The sequence below is a fragment of the Macaca nemestrina genome, chromosome 6 (genome assembly GCF_043159975.1).
Source record: "Macaca nemestrina isolate mMacNem1 chromosome 6, mMacNem.hap1, whole genome shotgun sequence".
Taxonomy (NCBI): domain Eukaryota; kingdom Metazoa; phylum Chordata; class Mammalia; order Primates; family Cercopithecidae; genus Macaca; species Macaca nemestrina.
Genome location: NC_092130.1, coordinates 38,413,996 through 38,424,009, shown reverse-complemented (window position 1 = coordinate 38,424,009; position 10,014 = coordinate 38,413,996). Strand labels below are relative to the sequence as shown.

Below are 10,014 nucleotides of genomic sequence, written 5' to 3'. Positions count from 1 at the left end.
GGAATCTGTCCAAATCCCAAATCCATGCTTTTTACCGCTAGCGGGCACTGCCTCCCAGCTGGTATGACTGAATTTGGGACGCTTCTATATCAGAACAAGAGATCCATCGTATTCTTTCCACTCAACATTAGAGTGTTCGAGACTTCTAGGGACACTTGGGAACTTTCCATGCAGAGGCTGGAGGAAGGACTTGAGTGCTGGTCATCAGTAACATCTTCCATTACATAGGGTTTTGCAAGAGCTTTGTGCCCATTATTTCATAGAATCCTGCCCAATCGTCAGATATGATTACCGCCATTTTATTGATATGGAAACTGGGGCTCAAAGGAGTACAGAGACTTGTGATATATGACCTCACAGTCCGACATCCCGGACTTTGGTCAGTGCTAGGGAGCAGTGGCGAGATCTCCTGAATCAACCTAATTTTCCTCCCGCAGCAAAAGGCCAAAGGAATTCTGGCTTCATGACAGGTGACAGGGCCTTCCTCAGTCAGCCGGGTGGCCACGATCTGCAATTCTGCCGAATCTGCTCACTGTGGACAGCCCCAGGCGCTCACCCAGCCCTTGGGCCCAGCTGCAGCTCCGGACCAGGTTGCGAGGAGTAGGCTTCATCTGGCGAGGCCCTGATGAGACCAGAGATGTTGGAGCTGATACCTTTACACTATGGGGGACTTGCTTTTTGCCTCAGTGTTATTTTTGTTTGTTTGTTTTTTATTTTCCAAATCCTGAGAGCCTGTGAATGGCTTGGTGTTTGTGTAGTTTTTGTTTATTTTTAAATTCAGTCAGAAATTTTTTTTTTTTTTTTTTTGAGATGGAGTCTGGCTCTGTTGCCCAGGCTAGAGTAGAGTGGTGTGATCTCGGCTCACTGCAACCTCCACCTCACGGGTTCAAGCAAGTCTGCCTCAGCCTCCTGGGTAGCTGGGATTACAGGTGCCCACCACCATGCCTAGCTAATTTTTGTATTTTTAATAGAGACAGGGTTTCACCATGTTGGCCAGGCTAGTCGCGAACTCCTGACCTCAGGTGATCTGCCCGCCTTGGCCTCCCAAAGTGCTGGGCGTGAGCCCACCGCGCCCAGCCAGAAATGTCTCAACATTAGGACTGCAGATGTTTCACAGTGAAGCTCCAACTCCAATCTCCAAACACGTCTGATAACGTGGGCCAGGTGTGCAGCATCTGCATCCAGACCTTTCTAGGAAGACGGTGACTTCTGGTGACTGAGCCCATTTCCCCTGAGTTACCCCTTCTGCAGGGAACCAGTACAGGGTCTCTGTGAAGCCTGGAGGCTCTTGGGTCAGCTTGGGGACTAATCGGAAAGACCTGCCTTTCAATTCTGGTCTGGCTAATTTCTGGTTCTTGAGTGAGTAATTCAAGCAAATGACTCAACTTCCCCAGGTCTCAGTTTTCTTACCTGAAACATGAGAATTGAGTGGAAATTAAGTAATACTGCCCTCCTGTGGCTGTTGTGACTTTTAAATGAAATATTAGCATAGCTTGGCATTCACAGCCAGCTGTAATTACTTACCCCTTATTTCCTCCTAACCCTCCTTGCAACCCACTCTCTAACCATACTGAAATGCTCTCTAGCCCTAACCTCCTGTCTCCCTGTACTCCTCCTACTCCACACCTGTGTTTAAACTGCACTTATCCTCCCATCCTCTTGTCTTGGAACTAAAGTTGGCAAATTAGAAGAATTGTGAGTTCATCCACACAATGGAACACTCTGCAACTTTTGTATGGTCAGATATTTTTATACCTTCTAATGCACCCTTGCTTTGGGCAAACAACCTGCCCAGCTGTTACCCCCCAAATTCTGCTCAATTCATAGTTTGCATGGTGCTGGCCCTACCCTTTGACCTAGGATTGAACCAGTTAGAGACTCCATGGCTCTGGCCATGATTAGTTCAAGGCCAGGCAGGCATGGAAGACACTAACCCAGCAGCCATTCACAGCCTCCTTCTCCCTAGCTGCTTCCCACTGGAGAAACTGGAAAGTCAACGACCTCACAGCTTCTCCCACAGCTACGGCGTGGCCAAGTCACTTCGTTCTGCCCAACGAGGGAGGAGGATGGCTTCTGGTTAGATATTTTACTTCCTGAGAAAAGTGCTGTGCTTGAGAAACAAACTGGCGGTTTCTGGTTCCTTCGCTTTCCTTCCTGCCTTGAAGGCAGTTGTGATGACTGAAGCTGGGGAGGCCACATTATAATTGTGAGGCACCAAGCATAAGGATAGAGTGGAGGAGAGAAAACACTTATGTCCTTGCTATCTGACTAGTGCTGGGACCTCCTACTCTGGGCTTCTTATAAGTAAATGGTAAATGTCCTTTTGGCTTAATCTTTAAATCATTTTTAGGAGAATTGCCTGTGACTTGAAATTGAAAACATGACTCACTGTTACAGCAGGTGATTCAGGTCTTCCTGGGGGTTTATGCTGCTACTGGGGGGAAATACTCTTCTCCTGAAATCTTGAGCTGTAAAATGGAGCAAAGCTTAGAGCTACAGAAAGGTACAACAAATAGAAGAAAGACACAGAACTCTGATGACATCATTTGAGCCCCCTAGAATAGCATGTCTGAAGCCAAATATACCCTTTTGGGTTTCGTGGTTGAGTGAGTAAATGAGTGAATACATAATTAAATATCATTTTCCCCTGAAGCTAGTTAGAGGAAATTCTGGAAGGATATTTTATTAGTTATGTATTGCTGCATAACAGATTACCCCAAAACTTAGTGACTTAAAACAACAATAATGACTATTTCTCACAGTTTCTGTGGGCTGGAAATTCAGACAGGATACAGTGGCGATGATGTCTTGCCCGTCAACTGAAAGACTCAGAGTCTGGGGCTGGAATCATATGAAAGCTCATTGACTCACATGTCTGGCAACGGGTGCTCACTGTCAATAGAATACTCACACATGGCTCTCCTTGTCGCCGTGGCTTCCTCACAACATAGTGGTGGGTTCCAATGGCAAGTGTATCGAGACAAAGGTGGGCTAAGCCTGTATCCTTCTTCTGACCTAGTCTCAGAAGTCATATAGCATCCCTTCTGCTGAGCTCTGTGGGTTGGAGAAATCACAAGCCCCTACCCAGATTTAAAAAGAGAAAACATAGACCCCCATCTTTCTGTGTAAGAAGTTCAGTAATATTATAAGAAAAGCATGTTGGATGGGATACATGTATGAGTATGGCCATGTTTAAAAAATACAATCTGCCATAGACACACACTAACTTGTTATTAAGATTTGATTTGGCCAGGAGTGGTGGGTCACACCTGTAATCCCAACACTTTGGGAGGCAGAGGCGGGCAGATCACTTGAACCCAGGAGTTTGAGACCAGCCTGGCCAACATAGTAAAACCCTGTCTCCACTAAAAATACAAAAGTTACCCGGTCATGGTGGCACGTGCCTGTAATCCTAGCTACTCAGGAGGCTGATGCATGAGAATCGCTTGAACTCGGGAGGTGAAGGTTGCAGTAAGCCGAGATTGCACCACTGCGTTGCAGCCTGGGTGACAGAGCAAGACACTGTCTCAAACAAACAAACAAACTGCGCCCCCTATTTGGCAAAAAAAAGAAAAAAATTTTAATAAAAAGTTTTGATCAAAATAATTGACCATTTACTCTGTCCTAGGCACTGTGCTAAAAGTTTTTAAAGCATCGTCTCATTGACTCATGTTTTTGTAAAGTGGGTTCTGTGGGGTAGGATACATTCTGCTTAATATTTGTATGAAATGAATGATTTTGTCTTGAAGGAAAAACGACAAAAAAACCTTGAAAACTTAGCAAATCTTATGCTTCCATCCAAGCCAAGTAAAGTGCCACCTGCCCTACGGTCTTCTTTGTCATTCATTTATAAAATATTTATTGAGCCTTTACTATGTGCCCAGCACTATTTTAGGTTTTAGGGACACAACAATGAACGAAGCCAAGTCCACACCCTTGTGGACCTCCAGGCTCTAGGAATTACATTTTTATGAATGTTAGTAACTTGGTGTGATAGCCAGCCTCCAAGATGGCTCCTAGTGATTCACACTCTTATGTAGTCTCATTCCACAGTGGATGGGGTGACCTGTGTAACCAACAGGATAGTGCAGAAATGATGGGTGTGTCTTCCAGGGTTAGGTCATAGCATCCATTGCAGCTTCTTCTTTGTTTTCTCTCTGGGATCACTTTCTCAGTGAGGTCAGCTGCCATTTGGGGGACACACTGGAGCAGCCTTATGGAAAAGCCCAGGTGGTGAGGAAACAAGTTTTCTCCCAAAAGCCATGGAAGCCATCTTGGAAGCAGATCCTCCAGTCCCAGTCAAGACTGCAAATGACTGCAGCCCTGGCCAGTAGCTTCACTGAAATCTCATGAGAGACCCTTAACCACAACCACTCAACTAAGTCATTCTTGAATTCTTGACTCACAGAAGCTGTGAAATAATAAACACTTGTGGTTTTAAGCTGCTAAATCGAGTGATTTGTTATGCAGCAATGTATCTAATACGCTCAGAAAAAAAAAATCCACAAATGGGGAGGGTGGCGAACAAGAGATTTAACCTTTGTACCCACTCCCTTGTGTCTGAAGGTGCAATGTCAGACCCGTCAGAGACTCCCCACTTCCCACCCCTATACTCCAACATCATGCCCCCTTCCACATGCTTGTGGAATCCCCTGCCAACGCTTTCGCTGAGCCTTTCTTTCTGCTACTTGCTGTTTTCCACCTTTTCATTTTCAGAGGCCCTGTCTTACTTCCTATAATGATAGCCATATGTCACTACTCCCTGCATTTCCCATACTCCCTGTAGCTCAGTGGTACCTTGCACATAAAAGCCAAAGCCCCAAGTGGCTCAGAACACTGGCTCCAAAGCCCATTGGATTCAGATTCTGGATCAATCACTAATTAGCTGGGATACTTTTCTTAACCTTTCTGTAGTTCAGCTCCCTCAGTTGTAAAATGGGGATAATCATAGTGGCCACTCATAGGCTAGCTGTGAGGATGAAATGAATTGACACATGTAGAGCGTTTGGAACCGCACCTGACACATGGCGGGTGGTCAATAAATACCAGTTATTAAACCATTTGAAATTGTGACTTTTCTGGGTCAAAAACTATAAAATATCAGCAATTTCATACTGTGTAACCTAATATTATTATTATTCTCTCATCAGAGATATTCAGAGAAACAATCCAGCAACTGAAAATTAACATTTTTATTAGTGTCTCTAGAAGAAAATCAAAGATGATCCAAATCAGAACTCAGAGCACCTCTTAAAATTCTCCTTCATTAATTTATTTTACTGCTAACCAGGAAAACTTTCTCCACCACTTTTTTTTTTTTTTTTTTTTTTTGAGACAGAGTCTCGCTTTGTCGCCCAGGCTGGAGTGCAGTGGCACTATCTCAGCTCACTGCAACCTCCACCTCCCAGGTTCAAGCGATTCTCCTGCCTCAGCCTCTCAAACAGCTGGGACTACAGGCACATGCCACCACACCCAGCTAATTTTTGTATTTTTAGTAGAGATGGGGTTTTGCCATGTTGACCAGGCTGGTCTCAAACTCCTGGCCTCAAATGATCTGCCTGCCTCAGCCTCCCAAAGTGCTGGGATTACAGGCATGAGCCATTGTGCCCAGCCAACCACTCATTCTTAATTCTAACTAAAAAATCTCTTTGTCCCAACAGCACACCCACATGACCAACCAAAGTGGGTTTCTACTTTGCTTTCCTTTCAATTTAGCTCTGTTCTCCTCTTCCTTGTAGTAAATTTCTCTCAGTCCTTTTGGCTTCTCAGTTGTTTCTCCCTTCTCTCTCATCGCAAAAGCCCAGATTTGAAACCACCAAAAACTGGCTCCTTAGAGGGCAGAGGAGAGGGGAGAAGCCTAGAAGGCAAAGGAAGAATTTCTTTTTTCTTTTTCTTTCTTTCTTTTTTTTTTTTTTTTTCCGAGACAGTCTTGCTCTGTTACCAGGCTGGAGTGCAGTGGCACAATCTCGGCTCACTGCAAGCTCCGCCTTCCAGGTTCAAGCAATTCTCCTGCCTCAGCCTCCCAAGTAGCTAGGACTACAGGTGTGCACCACCATGCCCAGCTGATTTTTGTATTTTTAGTAGAGATGGGTTTCACCGTGTTGGCCAAGATGGTCTCAATCTCTTGACTGCATGATCTGCCTGTCTTGGCCTCCCAAAGTGCTGGGATTACAGGTGTGAGCCACCACACCTGGCCTTTCTTTTTCTTTTTAATTTGGTAAACACACACACACACACACACACACACACACACACACACACACACCCCATGAAGTTTACCATCTTAACCATTTCTAAGTCTATAGTTTGATAGTATTAAATATATTCACATTGTTGTGTGACCAATCTCCAGAACTTTTTCATCTTGAAAAACTGAAACTTTATAGCCATTAAACCATTTTTTGACTTAACATAATGTCCTCAAGCTTCATCCATGTTGTAGCATGTGAAAGATTTCCTTCTTTTTCAAGGCTGAATGATATTCCATTGTATGTATATACCACATTTTCCCCTACTATCTGCCATCCATTTACTTAATTATTTGATTTCAGTATGCATGTATAGCAGTACCAGGATTGTAACCCTCAGTCCCATGTGAAACAACTTTATCAAGTAGAGCACAGTGCTTATGTACAGTTTCTTTTGCCTTTCATCTGACAGGCTCCACTAATTTTCAAAGTTACTTGTCAGCATCTTTCCCCCTCTATAACTTTCAGTGAGGTTGTTTAATACATTTTAATGCAGTTATATTGTTTTGCCACATTCTATATTCTGTCCTGGGATCCTTCTCCTAAATGATGTTTTAAAAATTTGTATGCTCTGTGCTGTAAAATTCTATGGGTTTTGACACATGCATAGTGTCAAAAATCCTCCCAAAAATAGGGGATTTTGGCCGGGCGCGGTGGCTCAAGCCTGTAATCCCAGCACTTTGGGAGGCCGAGACGGGCAGATCACGAGGTCGGGAGATCGAGACCATCCTGGCTAACATGGTGAAACCTTGTCTCTACTAAAAAAAAATACAAAAAACTAGCCGGGTGAGGTGGCGGGCGCCTGTAGTCCCAGCTACTCGGGAGGCTGAGGCAGGAGAATGGCGTAAACCCGGGAGGCGGAGCTTGCAGTGAGCTGAGATCCGGCCACTGCAGTCCAGCCTGGGCGGCAGAGCAAGACTCCGTCTCAAAAAAAAAAAAAAAAAAAAAAAATAGGGGATTTTTTTAGGACAGTGAAACTATTCTATATGACACTATAATTTAGGACCTATTCTACTTTCTGAACCCCTTGGCAATCATTAAACTTTTTTTTTTTTTATTTATTTAATTATTTTTGAGACAGGGTCTTGCTTTCTTGCCCAGGCTGGACTGCAGTGGTGTGATCACCGCTCACTGCAGCCTCCACTGCCCAGGCTTAAGCAATCCTCCCACCTCAGCCTCCTGAGTAACTGGGACTACAGGCATGGGCCAACATGCCAGGTGAATTTTTAAATTTTTTTGTAGAGATGGGGTCTCACTATGTTGCTCAGGTTAGTCTCAAACTCCTGGGCTCAAGCAATCCTGCTGCCCTGGGCTCTCAAAATGCTGGGATTACAGTCACATGCCACTGTGCCCAGCTTTTTTTTTAATTTTATTTTTTCTGTAGAGATGGAGTTTTGCCATGTTGCCCAGGCTGGTCTTGAACTCCTGAGTTCAAGTGATCTGCCCGCCTCAGCTTCCCAAAGTGCTGGGATTACAGGGTGAGCCACCGCATCTGGCCTCACTGAGCTTTTTATCATCACTGTAGTTATGCCTCTTCCTACCACATTTTGATTTTCCATTCATCTGTTGATGGATGCTTGAGTTAATTCCACCTCGTCTATGGCAGAATTCCTTTTAAAGGGGGAAATGAGAACAAATTTAGTAATTTTAGGCTCCGTCACAAGGAAAAAACAATATAATAAATTGTGTGGTTCCAACATTAAATGGGAAAGCGGGTCATATCTTGAAGAGTCTCACAGGGCAGAGCGGGGTACATGCAGGTCTGGGGTTCAGAAATGGACTCCACGGCCACAGTATCTGGCTTCGAATCCCAGCTCTACCACTTTTGGGCTGTGTAATTTCTGTGTAAGTTATGACATGTCTTTGTTCCCTAATGGCTTCACCCATAAAACAGGAAAAATAATATCTATCTTATAGTACATACTATTATTATCAAGAGCCGTGGCCTCACGAAGGGTAAATGATGTAATGCATCTAAGGCAAATAATACCTGCCACATAGTTTGTACTATTATTCTCAAGAATAATAATCTCAGGGAGGAGCAAATGATTTAATATATATAAAGCACTTAGAACAGTGCCCGGCACAGAGTTAGCCCTCACTAAGGGACGATTACCATTATTACTAGGGTTTTTGAGATGGGCTCAAAAGAGTCAGGATTTGATCATTTAAGAGGAGGAGGAAGGCATTACAGACAGCACAAGCAAAGGCCCAGCAGCACAGAGGCTGAGGGAGTAGATTTAACAAATAAAAGTACAGGACATCAGTGAAATCTGAATTATTTATAATTGCCTGAATTATTTATAATTATTTATAATTGCCTGAATTATTTATAAATTATAGATAATTTATAATTATCTATAATTGAGATAGAAAAATATTGCATGCACTGACATACTTTTAGTAAGTTACTTTTAGTAACATATTCATTGCTTATCTGAAATAAATTGTAAATATCTAAATTACATACCTTTTTATTATATTTCCCTGGAGATTTGGCACTCCCTAATAGTTCTTCATTTTGCAGAATTTGTTTATAAAATTCCTTGCATTAGTCTGTGTTCCATTTATATTTTATCATGACTTCTGCAGTGGTTGTATCCAATTTATTTTGCTCTTTTGGCCACTGAATATTCATTAATGAGAAATCATGCTTGACATTAGCTTTACGAGCCAGTGTATTGAACATACACAGACATAAAGTTACCAACTCTGATAATTACTCTTCAAATTTGATTGGCTGAAGCACATGTGTCATCTTTCATGCATAACTTCCTTTTCCATTCTTCAGGATCACATTGCCTCTTTTGGTCAATGACTCTTTAAAATGTTGTCCACTGACAAAAAGGAGCATTGTCATCAGTTTTTATTCCTTCTTTTCACTACACTACATGTAGATTACAAATAGAACTTTTGATGGATGTATGCAAACAGGTACAATGTTTATCCAAAGTTGAAGCAAAGCCTGAATGATCCCATGAAAGATACTGGCTGTCCTGCCCACGTTCTCATAATACTTCTTAAATAGCATTGATGTTTTCTATTGAGACTGAAGTAATTATCATGAAATTTTTCATGTAATGTAATCATTTAGGTTTTGCTTCAACTTTGAATAAACATTGTACCTGTATGCATAACACATAATGTAGTGTAGTGAAAAGAAGGAAAACCCATGTAATAAATTAAAAAATACAATGTATTAAAAAAAACAGTGTAATATAGTGTAGTGTAGATTTTATTCTTTCTTTTTCATCACGCACATGGTGATTCCACTTGTACCCACACTGGAAGAGTATTTAGTAACATCCATGTGAAAAAAATGAATTTTTCAAGGGATAAAATCCATCTTGAAAGATGGTCATAACAAGTGTTGTGATAATTGTCCACTTTGAGCTAAAATTTATTTTCCTGTTCATATGTAATGTCCCTTTTAAGAATAGTTTTGATAATTCAAGGGATGCGTTTTTCATCAATTCTCCTTCAACACATTCAACAAATACGTTTAGCAATGGAGTAGTACTTCCATAACACTATTTGCTCTTTCAATTTGCAGAATCCTATTGCAGAACTGACATTGAAAACTATGAATGAGAAATAACTAGGCATCATTCAATGGATTATTTTAAAAGTCAAGAACTTGGGGGGCCTTTTCTTCATAATTAAAGTATAATTTCAGTGCTTGAAATAAATGGAAGATTCTCTCAACTATATTTGTTAAAGAGAGCCAATGGATTTTTGAATGCAAGAGAAATGAAGAATTCTGAAT

At 42.1% G+C, this 10,014-nt stretch overlaps 1 long non-coding RNA gene across 1 annotated transcript; it reads right to left on the bottom strand.

Annotated features, from left to right (window-relative positions):
- Positions 1-483: 483 nt before the first annotated feature.
- LOC105466966 (uncharacterized) lies at positions 484-2,917 on the bottom strand. Its single transcript, XR_978560.2, has 3 exons — positions 2,761-2,917; positions 2,390-2,468; positions 484-622 (listed from the first exon to the last, which is right to left on the bottom strand). It is a non-coding gene; the product is annotated as an uncharacterized lncRNA (long non-coding RNA).
- Positions 2,918-10,014: the final 7,097 nt, after the last annotated feature.